We start from the raw sequence: 18,527 nt of genomic DNA, 5'->3' as shown, positions 1-18,527 counted from the left end.
TCTCCTTGCATTGAGGGTCTCAAACCCTAGATATGACCTAGATGAAGCATGGGTGGACACACACACTACCTACAAAAGCAACAAACTATACATTGACATATTTTTGGTATTTTGGTTAGTAATAAATGAAAAACAAAGTATGATACAATCAAATGTGCTTGATGATCTCTCCCAATGCAAACCCAATGAATATGGGGTAAGGAGGATGCCAAGGTATGATCCCAAAGCCAATGCATATGATGAGATAGCATGAGGGATCTTTATGTCAAAATTGGGGTCTTACAACTGCCCCTATTTAAGGATATTCTAACTAAGGATGTGAAGGTTAAAATCTTTGTATCGACTCAGTAGAATGGACTTAAATAACAACATATAGAAATAAATTTTGGTCCCTAAGAGACCTCGTGATGCATATGATATGAATGTTAAAAAGAATCTCTGTGGGGAAAATATTTCCATAAAAGGAAAGAATCCGGAGAGACTGAAAGTCCATAGGAGCATAATGCATGCCATAAGGAAAACTCACTGGGGAGACAGAGACTCTAGGGAATAACAGCTGTGTGTAGGCCAAGCTACAACTTAAAAACTGCTGGAGACACGAGGGGATTTTCCATGAAAATAAATCAATGGAAGGACTCAGTTGGGGAACCAGAAAAATCTGCAGAGGAAAACGGGTAAACTAAAACAAAGCTGAAATACCTGAACCAAACAGGGGATTGGCGACTTCATTGAGGAAATACGCACCCAAACTCAACTAGGGAAGAATAAACTTCAACATAGGAGTACAAGAAGTTTATCATCTACTACCGGTTACTCGGTAGGAAGATAATATACTCTGACAAAGAGGCATCCGTTACCAATTAGGGTAAACATATCAAGGATGACTCGCTAGGGAAAAAGAGGTGTATTCATTAGCAGTTACTGGGTAAGAATGACCTACTAGAAAAATATCAAATAGGGTTTACAACTACCGGTTGCTGGGCAGAAGACCAAAGAAAGAGAATACCCGTCACTGGTTAAAGTGAACATATCAAGAATAAACTCAGAGAAAGAATATTCATCAGTTAAGATGGACATATCAAGGATAGACCACTTGGAAAAAGTAGGAATTATATCTATCGATTACTGGATAGAATACCAAAGAGAGAGAATATCTCTCATCGATTAAGATGAACATATCAAGGATAAACTCAAAAGGGGGAAGCAGGATTTATAACTATCGATTACTGGGCAGAACACCGCAAAAAGAAGAAAATCTGTCATCAGTTAAGATGAACATATCAAGGATTAACTCTCTGGGGAATGAAAAGTAGGGATTACAACTACCTTTTTACTGGGTAGAAAACCACAAAGGTAGAAACCCGTCATCAATTAAGATGAACATATCAGGGATATACTGCTTGGGGAAATGTGAAAATGAATCCACTGGGGAAAACGAAGGAAGTAAATTACTTCTATCGGGTATTGGGAAAAAGTAAAGTACTCAAAAATAGAGAAGAATATTAGTAGTTACTAGGCAATAAACTCCCGAGGGACCAAAAGTATCTATCTAGGTAAGAGCTAGAAAGAAACGGTCAAACAAAGACTCAACCCCATTAGGATATAACTCATAGGGAGTGGTTCCATCCAGATAATTAGCTGCGGAGGAGACTGAAATAATAATCATCCATGAGGAAATAACTCACAGGGGAATGAGAAAGGTTAAACTCTTTCTGCCTAAGGGGATGACACTCTACAATTGAAAGAGGACAAACACACCAAATCTGCACGGAGAAACAATGTCACCATAGCAGGGGATCAGAAATAAGGAATTAAATGAAATAGCAACTGCATAATGAAATATCGGATGCATGAGTATGTATGTACATGATTGATGATTATGCTAACAAACGATTGCAAAGGATACAAATGTCACTGATTTGAATCATCCTTACAACACTCGGCTGATCTCGACAAGATGGAAACACCAACCAGAGAAACATGATGGGGGATGGATGCCAATCACCTGGCTTTGAATATCTCAACCCTAGTTGGGGAAGGAGAAAATATCTGCGGAGGGTCTACATTCTGCGGGGAATTTTAGATCAACTCCATATCGAAGTGGAGACAACCTTGCAGGGGACTAAATCAAACACTCCCCAGGATCAACATTGTTGGGAATCAGAAATGAATTCTACCAGGGACTATAGGAGATAAAACTCTGTACGGGGTCTGAGTAAACTGTTGAGGATGTGAGCCTACAACTCAGTTGGGGAGGTGATTACAAACTCAGCTGGAGAAATCTGAGTTGTTGTTGGGGAGGAAAAAGTTACCAAACCAACTGCTTGGGGAAGACCAACAATGCTTCGCACTTTAGGACTTACCTGTTCTCAGACTGCTGTTGATATTCAATTTTAAAATTATCATCATAAAATTCAATTCTATTTAGCTGAAAAATAAATAAGAGTAGAAACAATTGGATAAAAAGCTCAACTTTATTTAATAGAATGATAGTTTGTAAATGACAAGACTCCGTAGATCTTTTATAAAAGTTGAAAAATGGTAATTTACATGGAAAAGGGCTACATTGAATACAATGATCAGTAATCCTTCTACCAACTTTAATATTCGCTACGCTCTTGGCTTCGGTTGAGAATGATGATTCAGAACTGACTGATTTGCTCAAAACTGCTCCAATGTCTAGGAATCAACCAACTGCAGTTACTTGCAATAATCCCTAATTTTTGCCTAGATTGCCCCAAGGTGGGGTAATCAATTTATCGGGATAAATTTTCTGTTTTATGTCTCTAACTTTTGCCTGGATAGCCCTTTCGGGTTTTCAATCCATTGAGACGCTCATTTTTGCCTAAGTCGCCCTTTCGGGTTTTCAACTTAGCGAGTTGTTCTTTCCTTTTCAGGTGAAGTATTTCTTGACTGTATCGACATTCACAGGATGAGTGAACTCTTCACCATCCATAGTTGTAAGAATTAAAGCACCGCCTGAGAAAGCTCTTCTAACAACATATGGGCCTTCATAATTAGGAGTCCATTTTCCCCTAGCATCTGGTTTGAAAGATAGAATCTTCTTGAGCACAAGGTAGCCTTCTCGGAACACACGAGGCCTAACCTTCCTATCATAAGCCTTCTTCATTCTTTGCTGATATAACTAACCATGACAAATGGCAGTCAATCTCTTTTCTTCAATCAAATTCAGTTGGTTATATCTAGTCTGACACCATTCAACTTCTGTCAACTTGGCTTCCATCAAAACATATAATGATGGGATCTCAAACTCTACCGAGAGCACAACTTCCATTCCATAAACGAGAGAGAAAGGGGTTGCTCCTGTTGAAGTGCAGATGGATGTACGGTACCCGTGCAAAGCAAATGGGAGCATCTTAGGCCAATTTTTGTAGGTTACCACCATCTTCTGAATGATCTTCTTAATGTTCTTGTTTGCAGCTTCGACAACCCCTTGATTGATCTCCATGCGGACCTATATATGATGCCTAAAGTCAATGTGAACCATCTCTTGATTGATCTCCTTGCATTGAGGGTCTCAAACCCTAGATATGAGCTTGATGAAGCATGGTTGGACACACACACTACCTATAAAAGCAACAAACTATACATTGACATATTTTTGGTATTTTGGTTAGTAATAAATGAAAAAAAAATTATGATACAATCAAATGTGCTTGGTGATCTCTCCCAATGCAAACCCAATGAATGAGGGGTAAGGAGGATGCCAAGGTGTGATCCCAAAGCCAATGCATATGATGAGATAGCATAAGGGATCTTAGGGTCAAAATTGGGGTCTTATAGTTATTGGTAATCCACTTGTCATCTTTCACTTATGTTGAAGCTGAAGAAGTTGTTGGAACTCCGTCCGAAGCTTTATCTGTAGCTAATGAGGTTCAGAATACTAGGGAATCCATGTCTTCTTTGAAAGATGCACGAGAAATTGTTCAGGTTGGTGGCACAGACAAGTGGGGCCGCATCGTGGAAGTCGTTGAAAACAAGAACAAAGCTGGTATGGGATTTCAGCAAGGACCGTTTAAAGAAGTCAAAGCTATGCAATAATTTTTCCACAGTGGAGAGTTTATTCCCAAAGAAGAATAACACTCACCTGCAGTCATTTAAGACGAATATGAAGGAGATAGTGCTAACTTTGTAACGCATGGACGAATTTGCAATAATTGGGTTGTTGTTGATGTTCCTGTTGTAGTTCATTATTGTCGCACCTCGAAAAAATGGGGATACGACTTCAAAGCGAAGCGCGATCGCACGCTCGCAATGATGGACTGAACAGAGTCGCCACCGAACTTTATTTATTCCTAAAAAGGAAAGGGGAAATATCGATAAAACCCAAGACAAAAGAAAGGATAAGATATGGTCATCACAACCAATATCAGGGTTCGGGAGTCGATTACGCAAGGGAAAGATATTAGCACCCCTCACGTCCGTTGTACTCAACGGGAACCATTAGGTTAGTTGTGTGCGTTAGTGTTAATTAAAATATTAGGCTTTTCGAATTATTAGGTGGGAAAGAAAGAAAGGATGAGAAGAGATGTTTTTGGATTTTCAACGAAGGACTAAACCTAAGTTTTTTATTAGTGGGCCTGATAAGATTAACGAATCCTGCTCCTACGTATCTCAAAAGAGAAATCAAGGCTTATGTAGTTCTGGGTAGAAAAATGTTTGTTTGTTGGTCGATTTTAGCGAAAGCTATATTGTATTAATCGACGAAAACATTGTTTTACCCAAAACAGATGAGGAATGGACGCATACCACACATCGAACGGATTTATAAATCTACATTCGGAAAAGCGTCACTTATCTCGACTCAACAATCGTGGCCGAAACATTGTTTTATATCTCTTAAGACAAGATACCTTTCATTTACGAAAAAGGTTTTTGATTAATCGCACGACGGCGAGAAAAAGAGTTTTGTTGGTTTGATGTTTTTTGGGTGATGGCGAGAACTTGGATGAGCGAGATATACATCTCGAATCCTAGTTTCAGGAGTGCACGGTATACACCATGTTCCATTTCCATCTTTATTGAAAGGGGTTAAGATAGGAATTAGGTATTTTGGAATTTGATTGAGAAAGGGTTTGAAGAAACCGCATTGGCAATTTTAGATGATGGCGAGAACTAAGATAGGCGAGGCATACGTCTCGAATCCTAGTCTCAGGAGTGCATGGTATACACCATGTTCCATTTCCACCTTTATTGAGAAGGGTTAAATAAGATTTAAGTATTTTGAGTTTTGTTGTGAAAAATGACTTGACACTAGATCAAGTATTGATGGACGTTTAAGAGAAATTTGGATAAATGTTTGAGAGAAAAACAAAGTGGATAAGTTTGGATGATGGCGAGAACTAGGATTGGCGAGATATACATCTCGAATCCTAGTCTCAGGAGTGCGCGGTATACACCACGTTCCACTTCCATCTTTTTTTGAAAAGGTCTTAACTATGAATTAATATTTTTTGAGTTTTTATTAGAAAAAATGGCTTGACGTTGAATCAAGCGTTTGATGAAAGTTTGAAAGAAATGGAATAGAATAGGAGGGAAAAATGAATTGATTTGTTTATTGAGAAAATACTCGATGTTGGATCGAGTCATTATTTTTTTGATTTTTTTGAAATTGTTGATTTTACTCTTGTGTTAGTATCTAACTAAACAGTCAAACAAAATAAAGAAATAAAATAGTACAAAATTATTACACATCGGGGAAGTGGGGTACATTTTGTCGAATGGGGATTCAAAATCATGAAATAATTAAATCGGGCCCAAACAAACGAATAATGCAAAGTATGAGTGTAAGTGCAAGAGAACCGGCTCATTGTAAGAAAGCCCAAGAGTGAGCTATGTGAGGTTGATGGTGATGCTTAAAAGCAATCGACTTACAAGGGTATGGAAATGGGCTCGACATTAAATCGAGAAAAGTGTGATTTTAATAGTTTAAAATGGTTTTGAATGAATGATGAAATTAAAAAGAAATCAAATTTGTGCTATCAAACAATAATGAAACTATGAGTATAATAAAGCATAAACATAAAGAACAAAATGAATGCTAAGAGAAATAAAGTGCTTCATATAGGTATCGAACCCACTCCACTACAGACCATGAAAACCACCCCCTCTCCACCAAGCCACTTATGATTAGTTATCATTTTAATGCTAATTTGGATAAATAAACCAAGGTAAATTAGAAATTAGAATTAAAATAAAAAAACTAATAAAAAAGAAAATCTGTTGGACTACCATAATTAAACCCAGCCGCCTGGCTGTTGGGTTCTAGAGGCTAGTGAATTGGGAATAGTAAAGAAAAATGGAATCATGTTAAACACCAACGTTAATGTCTACTGGGAACACTAAAGGGTCACTTAAATGGAGTTAAATGGTCTGTTCAATTAAAGAGCAAATGATAGCAATAAAAAAAAGGAGAACGCAGAATCTCAAATCTCAAACCCAGAATCTCATCGTCCTCTTCCCAAATCTCACACCCAGGATCTCTCTACCTCAAAACTCTCTCAAACAAAATCTCTCTCTGCTCTCAAAATCGCTTATCACCACTCTCCCTCAACTCTCAACATCTCTCCATCGCTCTCACCTCAGTCGTCATCTCTCAATCAAAGCGCGAAAAGATAAAGAAACCATGGTTCCCAAGAGAAAGTTGGATAGGATGGCTCACCTTTGACGGTGACGGCGAGCTCAGGTAGTCCTTGAATCTTCAAATACTGGTTTCTTGCTTCGATTTTGGGATTAGGGTTTGTGTGGCATCTTTTTCGCCGTTAATTTTTTCGTCCGTGTCTCACACTGATTCGCTCTCTCCTATTTATACTCTGCTGATTAGGGTTTCAAATGGTGTCTTTGGTGTTCAAAGGAGCATCCTGCAAAATCCTCTTTGATGTGCTCAGTTTGGATCGACCTGTTTAATGCTAAAACCGAAAACGGTATTCTGAACTCAAGCTTTCTTCTTCGCTTTTGTCTTAACTCTATTTTGGGTATTCTTTTTGAATTTTAATTGCCTTGACTAATTTGCTTTTACTGTAGTGAAATTTGGAGAAAGCCTGAGTAACATTCGGTTCACAGACTTCATGGTTTTGAGCATCCTGTTATGGATTGATGATGTTGTATCTTGTTTATCGGCTTGACAGGTTTGGTAACAATTTGACATCAGTTTTACCTTGTTGCGAATATGGTTGTTTAGTGTGTGAACCAAAGATGATTTTTTTGTGTGCAAGGTTTATGATGGATTGGTGTACGTATTTTGTGGTCTGCAGGCTGTTATTGGACATGGTTGCTGGTGTGTTGATTGCAGCAAGATTATTAGAAACAAGCTCTAAGGGACTCCTCCAAAATACTATCTGTTATTTGGTTGAAGAAATTCGTCGCAAGGAAGGCATCCAGCTGCTTGAAACATGGGAGTTACTACCAAATACATGACTTAGGTTTGAGGTTCCTGCTGTAAGCAAGCATCATTCTGATCCTCTTCATCTGAAATATTCTCGGCTTGCCTCACTGAACTAACAATAATTTCTCCTGTCAATATGCTTTCGATAGACATTACTGTTTTCTGTCTACTAAGGCTTTCTTGCAGATGCACCTCACCCTTATTTCTCATATCTTTTCTCATTTTGACGAGCAGGGAGCCAAACTGTGTTTGATCTTTGTCACTGTCATTTTTCCCGGATACTAAACAGCCAAAATTCCTGGAGCCCGTGGAGGTGATATTTTCCCCATTGAAACTCTTCATTGTTTTATCATTAGATTGACCAATCCTTGAGTGATCATATGCACGACTATCGTCTCCATCTGCTTTTTTTTCTATGTTCAAATTGTGAAGAAAATTGCATCTGATGTTGCCCTTGCATCTGACCCATTTCTTGCATTGCAGGTCGCCTGAACTGTTGCTGCTGTTGAACAAGAAGTTGATGTTGCTGCTGTTGTGCTCATTTATCACATTAGATCGTACCACAAATATACTCTTTTTTTCCAAAGACGGGAGGCTCTTCATATTCTTCAAATATGTGATCCTCAATCATGACAACACTTGGCTTAACTCCTGGTGTTTGCTGTTTTGGTTTTTCTTGTTCAGGTCACAGGTTGTAACTTTGGTGAAATTCGTTGGATGGTTGGAAGTTCGGTTTCACGAGCAAGGCGTTCAGCAGCATCCAATGCATTGCCGGTTTGAGTTGCATACAGTATGAGAAGCTTATGCTGGCGCTGCATCTCTCCTTGGTCTGCTATGAGATTAACCAAATTCTTGGTGATTAAATCATGGACAATGGCCATTACTTCTTCGGTGTTACCGACTCGCTTTTGACCAGATTGTATGCCTCCTTAAGTTGGCCAGCTCGGCTTAATAAATCTACTATACAACTATAATGAACTTCGCTTGGAACTAATGCATATTCCTTCATCATTGTCCCAAAAATTTGTAGACCCTCTTCTACCAATCCTGAGTGGCTGCAAGCAGTGAGGATTGAAGTGAAAGTCACTTCATCAGGTGTAACTTTAGCAATTTTCATATGATCAAAGAGCTCTAACACATCTGTATAGTTTCCATGCATCGCATATGCACCTATCATTGCATTCCATGATGTGAGACACAGTTCTGTCATTTGCTCAAATATGCTTCTAGCCATATGTAGTTTTCCAGACTTAGCATACGTAGTAATAAGAGAATTATTTACAGAGAGCTCATTACCATGGAAAAAATCGATAACTGAAACAGGGAACTTCCTTAACAAAACTTAGACATCCAAGCTGGGATAATGCCTGAATGAGACCAATTAGAGTAACAGAGTCAATATTTAGATTTTCTTTTTGCAGCATACGAAACAAATTTATGGCTTCGTCAATGTGGCCGTGATAAATATAACTTGTCATCATCGAAGTCCATGAAACCAAATCCCTTGTTCTCATCCTATGGAAGACTACCCTTGCATCCACTACATACCCATATTTTGCATATGTATGAATAATTTGATTTGCAATCTCCACATGTGATATGTGTGTATGCCTCAATGCATAACCATGTATAGACCTGACTAATATAATGTCTCTCAAATTTAATACAGCGGGAATCAAATTAAGAAACAAAGCCACATTTGGACTAACGTTCGTCTTGAGCTTTTCACGAAAAACGTTTACCGCATCCGCAGGTAACTCATTTTCGAGATAACCAGTCATCATAACATTATATACAACAGCATCCTTATTCCCCAATCTTTCAAACAGTTTCCTAGCTTTGGTTACATCAATTTTACAGTATAGATCAACCAAAGCAGTGGAAGCCACCAAATCAAGTTCTGCCCCCATCGTGATCATGTATCCATGAATACTCATCCCTCGACGAAAATAATTCAATTCACCATAACACAGAATAGCATTGGCCAATGTTACCAAATCAGGCAAAACATTTCTACATATCATTTGACGAAAAAGGTCGAAAGCTTCAAAAGCCTGTCCATTTTGAAGATAAGCAGCTATCAAAGTGTTCCAAGAACCGACATTTGTTGTTTTTCGAGCATCCATCTTGGCAAAAACCGAGGCAGCTAACCCAATACCACCACATTTATAATACATATCCAAAAGGGTTGTCTCAAAAACGTCATCACACAAACCAATTTCTCTCCTAACAGCGTAACCATGAATCGCACGGCCCTCATGCAGCGCCACCAATTTCGTCGGTCAACCACATTTGCTATTGTCAAAATTTTCATCCAAGAGATACCAAAGAAACATATATAACTTTAAGCAACTGGCAAAATTTTAAAGCGTGGAGTCCTCTCCGGTACATTGGTTGCCCATTCTCGTGCTGCTTAAGCTATAAGCATACAAACAGTTACCATTAAGTGCCATGCCCACATGCAGCAGCTAAAATGTAGAGTTTAGACATGTGATGACCCACAAAATATGGTTTCCCGAGGCCTATTTGATGCGGCTGAGTAAACCGAGGAAGTTTTATTCCTTTTTAAATCAAACTTGGGTAACTCTCCATGAATTGATGTATATCCAAATTGTCCATTTTCTTCCAGCCCAACAAAATCATCATTCTTAGTCATATTAAGCTCGCGTGCTTCTTTCACCGTCCTTGAGACCACTAGTTGGTAAAATTTCTCATGTCTTAGATGTTGCACTTCCCGACGTTGCTCTAAGGCCATCAAAGGCGTAGTTGAACAGAAGACATGTGGAAAATTATTTTAACCATGCATGAATGAAATGATTGTAACATGAATAAAAGATCTTTCAATCTGAAGTGAAGAGTTTAAACATGAAATGGTCATGAAGAGAAATGCAAATGACCGATTGATGGGAAAAAAATTCAGGGCCAAAATTGGGGTATGACAGTTGCCCCTATTTAAGTATCTTCAACTAGAGAATGTGAAGCAAGACACTCTTCATATGATCATAGTGGGAGATGGTTAAATACTAAGAAGACCCGGATTTTGATCCTGAATCCCTATGACATGATGTGATATGATATGATATGATATGATATGATATGATATGATATGATATGATATGATATGATATGATATGATATGATATGATATGATATGCATGGATGCATGATTCTTTTTCTTTTAATTTTCTTCCCTGCTAGGGATATGGTGGACCCTTGACAGGAGATGCTACTAGACAGACCAAGCTGTGGGGAATGCTGATGGTCCACAGGAAGACAGACAAATGGTAAGAAACAACTCGCTGGGGAAAACAAAACTGCTGGAGAATCAGACGCACACTGGGGAGTACTCAAAGTGAAATTTGATAAACGACGCTTAGAATACAAGGGATTTCGGTAGTAAGTTCACACATGACTTACTAAACCCGAATAAGAAAACTTTTCTACAACAGGTTCATACATGACCTGATAACACTGAAACAATCATAGAGAAAAATTCTTCAAAACAAGTTCATACATGACCTGGTAATGCTGGAATAAAAGCTCAACAACAGGTTCATACATGACCTGACAATGCTGGGGAATACCAAGAACGGTTCTGACAGCAAGTTCAAACATGACTTGTCAATAAACAGAAAAAAAAATCAAATAGAGTGTATCAACAAGTTCATACATGACCTGACAACACTGAAATAAAGATAGAGAAAGATTCTTCAAAACAGGTTCATACATGACCTGGTAATACTGGAAAGAAAACTCAACAACAGGTTCATACATGACCTGACAATGTTGGGGAATATCAAGAATTTCTGACAGCAGGTAAACTCAGAAAAATTCAAAAGATTATATCAACAGGTTCATACATGACCTGATGACAAACTTGAATACTTTGAGAAAATTTCCACAACAAGTTCATACATGACTTGATGATATTGGAACAAAAGGTTCAACAACAGGTTCATACATGACCTGACAACACTGGAATAATCAAAGAAAAAGATTCTTCCAAAACAGGTTCATACATGACCTGGTAATACTTGAATAAAGCCTTAACAGCAACGGGTTCATACATGACCTAACAATGCTAGAGAATATAAAGATGTTCTGACGGAAGGTTCAGACATGACCTAACAAACTCAGAAAAATTCCAAAAGAGTATATCAACAGGTTCATACATGACCTGATAATAAACTTGAATACTTTAAGAACAATTCCACAACAAGTTCATACATGACTTGCCGACACTGGAATAAAAGGTCCAGCCACAGGTTCATACATGACCTGGTAATACTGGAATAAAGGCTCAACAGCAACGGGTTCATACATGACCTGACAATGCTGGAACATTCAAAGAATTTTTGACAGCAGGTTCATACGTGACCTGACAAACTCAGAAAAATTCCAAAAGGGTATATCAACAGGTTCATACATGACCTGATGACAAACTTGAACTTTTTTGAGAAAATTTCCATAACAAGTTCATACATGACTTGACAACATTGGAACAAAAAGTTCAGCAACAGGTTCATACATGACCTGAGAAAATAGGAACATTCAAAGAATTTTCAACAACAGGTTCATACATGACCTGACAACACTTGACTATTCAAAGACTTTTCAACAACAGGTTCATACATGACCTGACGAAACAGGAACATTCAAAGAATTTTCAATAACAGGTTCATACATGACCTGACAACACTTGACTATTCAAAGAGTATTCAATTAACAGGTTCATACATGACCTGACAATACTGGAATGAAAGTTCAACAATAGGTTCATACATGACCTGAATAGCACTGAACAAAAACCCAAAGAAAACTTCAACAACAGATTCATACATGACCTGCTGATATTGGAAAACATACAAAGCAACATCATTGGAGTTTTCTAACACGAAAAACCTCCAAGCTTCTGGAAATTCCTCAAGATGATAAGTCATACATGACTTTCACGGAACCATCAGGAAAGATAGGGTAATTAAACTCTCTGTACGTGCCAACAACAATTGGACTTTTAACTGTAAGTAATGGACTACAACCAACTTTTAACGGAGTTTGCCAACAACAATTGGACTTGATGGAAACCAATAGTAAACCATTACCGGCTACAACGGAGTTTGCCAGCAACAACTGAACTTGAAATGATGTTGGCGACAACCAAACTTCAGATATCAATCACGAATGTATTTACAAACAGACTGACAGTGATGCCAACGACAATTGGGTTTAAAATAAATATTGGTTACAACCCGACCTTAAAGGATACCAGTTACAACTGGATTTGGTCAAAGACACTGGTGACAACCAGACTTAACAGACAATGCCAGTAACCACTGGTCTCAGAGGTCAACAACGAGGCCTGAGATTATGCAAATGAGCGTGAAGCACTTCGGGCTATGCATGGTTTGGATTTTGCTTATATGCATGATGTATGAATGATCATGAAATGAAAATGCTGACAATATACAGGCTGGCAATTAGGGAAAGCTTTAAGGAGGTACTGAATCCTCAACACTAATAACTCAACCAAAGGAGTGAGTAAATGCATCAAAGGAGGCTCTATCAAGCTGAACAGTTACAACTGGCCCAATAATCCTTCCAGAGAATGATAAATTTATGCTCTCTAGAGATAGATGTTGATCATCCAAGGGGCGTCTTGCAACTTGAGACTTGCGGGGAAAGACGACAGATTTCCTTTTAATATTTCCACATGTCAAAGCAAAATTGTGTTTCTCAATATGTTGAAAAATTCTTTTTTGAGTTCAAAATTCATTATTAACAAATAAATGACATTTTGCATAACAAAGTAAATCAGAGAAAAATAGAAAATGATAGAATTTGATAGGCAAACTTGTATTTATTCAAGAATGGTAGCACACAAATGGCGTAGCTCCATGGAATGTTACAAATTTGAAAATGGCAATAGGGAAAGGTTTACATTGAATCACAATGACTACTACCATCCCTAATAACAATGACTCCACAGGACCTCGCTTCTGAAGGGAGTAACTAGATTGATCTTCCTTTTTTAGCTCTTCTGTGTTGATCAGTGATGAACTGATGCAGTCTATGCCTTTTGTCCCTAATTTTTGCCTGGATCGCCCTTTCGGGTTTTCAATCCACCAGGACGCTCCTTTTTGCATAAGTCGCCCTTTCAGGTTTTCAACTTAGCGAGCTACTATTTTTTATTTTTTATTTTTTTTTATCCCTAAATTTTGCCTGGACCGCCCTTTCGGGTTTTCAGTCCACCGGGATTTGTCAGGCATAGTATCTTTTGACTGCATCAGAGTTCACAGGGTGACTGAGCTCTTCGCCATCCATAGTTGTGAGAAATAGAGCACCTCCAAAGTATGCTCTCTTTACAACGTATGGGCCTTCATAGTTGGGAGTCCACTTCCCACGTGAATCTTTGTGTACTGGCAAGATCTTCTTGAGCACGAGATCTCCTTCCTTGAACTCTCGAGGACGGACCTTTTTTTCAAACGCCTTCTTGATTCGTTGCTGGTACAATTGTCCATGGCACAGAGCGGTCATGCGCTTCTCATCGATGAGGTTAAGTTGATCATAGTTGTTCTGGATCCATTCAGCTTCATCCAGCTTGGCTTCCATCAATATTCTCGTGGAAGGTATCTCTACTTCGATTGGGAGAACTACGTCCATCCCATATACTAAGGAGAATGGGGTTGCCCCTGTTGAAGTGTGGACTGAGGTCCGGTATCCATGCAAAGCAAAAGGTAACATCTCGTGCCAATCCTTATAAGTCTTCACCATCTTTTGCAGGATCTTCTTGATATTTTTGTTGGCAGCTTCAACAACACCATTCATCTTTGGACGGTATGGAGAGGAATTATGGTGGTCAATCTTGAAACTCTCACATAATTCTGTCATTGTCTTGTTGTTCAAGTTTGAACCGTTGTCGGTGATGATCTTGCTTGGGATTCCATAGCGGCAGATAATCTCCTTCTTGATAAAGCGAGCAACCACATGTCTCGTCATATTGGTGTAGGAAGCAGCCTCTACCCATTTAGTAAAGTAATCGATGGCAACCAGGATGAAGCGGTGACCATTGGAAGCTTTAGGCTCTATAGCACCAATCATGTCGATGCCCCACATTGAGAAAGGCCAAGGTGGTGTTAAAACATTCAATAGTGTTGGCGGTACATGCACCTTATCAGCATAAATTTGGCATTTATGACATTTCCTTGCATAGCTGAAACAATCAGACTCCATGGTCAACCAATAATAGCCAGCTCTCAAAATCTTCTTCGCCATGGCATGTCCATTAGCATGGGTTCCAAAGGATCCTTCATGAATCTCCTTGATTAACATGTATGCTTTGTGTCTATCCACGCATCTGAGCAGAACCATGTCATGGTTTCTCTTGTAAAGCACATCATTGCTCAGAAAGAATTTGGATGATAACCTCCTCAGAGTTTTCTTATCCAACAATGTAGCATCTTCTGGATACTCTTGACTTAGAAGATATCGCTTGATGTCATGAAACCATGGTTTACCATCAGTTTCTTCTTCAATCAGCTGACAGTAGGCAGGCTCATCTTTTCGCTCGATTCGAATAAGTGGAGCTTCATTATGGAATCTGACTTGGTACATTGATGCTAATGTTGCCAAAGCGCCAGCCACTTGATTTTCTACCCTTGGGATGTGATGGAAAGTGATATCATCGAAGTATTCTATCATCTTCACAACATGAGCACGATACGGGATCAGCTTCGCATCACGGGTTTCCCATTCCCCTTTGACTTGATAGATCACCAAGGTTGAATCTCCATACACCTCAAGGATCTTGATTCGGAGATCAATTGCAGCTTCAAGACCAAGGATACAAGCTTCATATTCGGCGACATTATTTGTACAATCAAAGCACAACCTTGCTGTGAAAGGGGTAAAGCCACCATTTGGATTCATCAAAACAGCTCCCACACCATTACCACTGTAATTGGAAGAGCCATCGAACGCGAACTTCCATCGAGGTCCTGGTTCCGGTCCTTCATCTGGGTCGGGGATCTCACAATCCTTTATCACCATTATATCCTCATCGGGGAAATCAAACTTCAATGGCTGATAGTCTTCAACTGGCTGGTGAGCAAGATAATCTGCTAACACACTTCCTTTGATTGCCTTCTGGGTTACGTACTGGATATCGTACTCTGATAAAAGCATCTGCCAACGGGCAAGTCTTCCAGTCAAGGCAGGTTTCTCAAAGATATACTTTATTGGATCCATCTTCGAGATTAACAAAGTAGTATGGCAAACCATGTACTGCCTTAAACGACGAGCGGCCCATGCTAGAGCGCAACAAGTTTTCTCCAAAAGCGAATATCGACTTTCACAATCAGTAAACTTTTTACTCAGATAGTAAATAGCATGTTCTTTCCGACCAGTTTCGTCATGTTGCCCCAGCACGCATCCCATTGACCCTTCAAGCACAGCCATGTACATGATTAATGGCTTTCCTGGGACAGGAGGAATCAAAATAGGAGGCTCTTGCAAGTATTGACGAACCTTCTCAAAAGCATTTTGACAATCAGAATTCCATTCAACAGCTTGATCTTTTCGAAGCAATTTGAAGATAGGCTCACACGTAGCCGTCATATGTGAGATAAACCTTGAGATGTAATTCAAACGTCCAAGGAAACCTCTGACTTCTCGCTCGGTGCGTGGAGCAGGCATTTCTTGTATAGCTCGGACCTTGTCAGGGTCTACCTCAATTCCTCGTTGACTAACGATGAAGCCAAGCAACTTCCCCGAACGGACACCAAATGTGCATTTTGCAGGGTTTAATCGTAATCTAAACTTTCTGAGGCGTTCAAACAGCTTCTTCAGATGGCTCATATGATCTTCTTCATTCTGAGATTTAGCGATCATGTCATCAACATAGACCTCTATCTCCTTGTGCATCATATCATGGAAAAGAGTGACCATAACTCTTTGGTAAGTTGCCCCAGCATTTTTGAGACCGAAAGGCATTACCTTGTAGCAAAAAGTGCCCCAAGGGGTAATAAAAGTGGTCTTCTCCATGTCATCTGGATCCATCTTGATTTAATTGTATCCAGAAAAACCATCCATAAAGGAGAAGACAGCAAATCTTGCAGCGTTATCTACCAGAGTATCAATGTGGGGTAGAGGGAAATCGTCCTTTGGACTAGCTCTATTCAGATCCCTATAGTCAACGCACATCCTCACCTTTCCATCCTTTTTGGGCACAGGTACAATATTACCTACCCATTGTGGGTACTTCGCCACTGCGAGAAAACCAGCGTCAAATTGTCGTTTGACTTCTTCAGGAATCTTCAGAGCCATATCCGGTCTTGTTCTTCGAAGTTTTTGTTTTACTGGCGGGCAATCTGGCTGAAGTGGCAGCTTGTGCTCAACGACGTCGGTGTCTAGACCTGGCATATCTTGGTATGACCATACAAAACATCCACATATTCTTGTAGCAGCTTGACTAATCTCTCTTTGATGCTTGCTTCAAGCGTGGTACCGATTTTGACTTCTTTCTTCTCTTCCTCTGTGCCAAGGTTGATTGTTTCCACCGGTTCTTCATGTGGCTGAAGGGCTTTGGACTCGTGCTCGAGCAGCCTTGCCAATTCGTCGGAGATGTAACAATCTTCTTCGCCCTCTTCTTCGGCTTGGTAGATAGGGGAGTCAAAGTTATGAGAGGTAGTAAAGTCATTGGATTCAACCGGGTTATCATTTATTTTGCATGTTCGAATGATTGATTTCTTTTAGAAAATTAAAAATAAAAGATGTATAAATGAAAAGTTTTTTTTTTTTTTTTTGAAAAGATTGCCATTTTCTTAAGAGAAAGCAAAATAAATGAATAAGAAGAATTTAACAAAATGCCTTTCATTCATTGATAACGATTATTTGAAAAATGAAAAGGGGCCCCACAACATGATCCATTAGCCTTGGGCAGAGCTAAGGATTTGAAAGGAAAAAGACAACAATTATTACTTTGACAAAGGAAAAATTTCGGGGATCTCAACCGCCTTCCAGTTGTTCAAAGCTGTCTCACACCGGTAAACCAAACATGGCTCATCATCATTTTCGGTGTTGTCTTCAATTGCATTGACCTGATCTCCATGGATGAATCCGGTGCTAAGGAATACTTCCTGGATGCTTCGGGTGTTGTCCTTTGTAGGGACTCGGGCTCCTTTCACAGCGGAAGGCTCATATCCTAGACCAAAGCGATCATGCTTCTCACGAATATCGATAAGCTGACCCCAACCTTCAGGTTTTCCTCCTTCAATGCTAGACTTTGCGCTTTTCAGAGAAGCGAAAGATGAACAAGCTTTCCCAATAGGGTCCTTCATCTCCACAAAAGTGGCATTGGCTATTTCAAGAGCTTGGAAAGAACTTTCCAAAGCGTCCTCATCAGCCTCGATGTATCTGAAGGATGAAAGGTGACTGACCACAAAGTCCTCTTCTCCAGAAATGATGATTAGTTGATTGTCCACCACAAACTTCATTTTTTGATGTAAGGTGGAGGTAACTGCCCCTGCAGCATGAATCCAAGGACGTCCCAGCAAGCAGCTATATGCTGGATTAATATCCATGACTTGGGAAATTAATCGGGAATACATGAGGGCCAATCAATATGGGCAGTTCCACCTCTCCAATCACGGTTCTCCTAGAACCATCAAAAGCTTTCACTACCAAGGCACTAGGCTTCATAGCTGGTCCTTGATAAGATAACTTGGCGAGTGTTCTCTTTGGCATAACATTCAGAGAAGATCTGGTATCGACCAACACTCTTGCCCAAGCATCATCTTTGCATTTCACCGAGATATGGAGAGCACGGTTGTGATTTTGTCCATCCTCAGGTAATTCTTCTCCGCTGAAGCTCAAAGTATTACAAGTTGTGATGTTTGCAACTACTCCATCAAATTGGTCAATTGTTATGCTTTGCGTTACATGAGCTTGAGCAAGCACCTTCAACAAAGCTTCCCTATGGGCTTGGGAGTTCAATAGAAGAGACAGAATAGAGATCTTAGATGGTGTTTGATGCAACTGGTCCACAACCTTGTAGTCACTTTTCTTGATCAACTTCAAGAATTCAACAGCATCTTCGGATTAGACCACTTCGGGTTCTTTAGTGGGA

General features: G+C 39.5%; 1 pseudogene; it reads right to left on the bottom strand.

The window, feature by feature from the left end:
- Window positions 1–8,285: 8,285 nt before the first annotated feature.
- Window positions 8,286–17,895, bottom strand: LOC127101446 (pentatricopeptide repeat-containing protein At2g03380, mitochondrial-like; annotated as a pseudogene).
- Window positions 17,896–18,527: the final 632 nt, after the last annotated feature.

Source organism: Lathyrus oleraceus, chromosome 1, assembly GCF_024323335.1.
Source record: "Lathyrus oleraceus cultivar Zhongwan6 chromosome 1, CAAS_Psat_ZW6_1.0, whole genome shotgun sequence".
NCBI classification, from domain to species: domain Eukaryota; kingdom Viridiplantae; phylum Streptophyta; class Magnoliopsida; order Fabales; family Fabaceae; genus Lathyrus; species Lathyrus oleraceus.
This window is presented reverse-complemented; position numbering and strand designations above follow the sequence as displayed.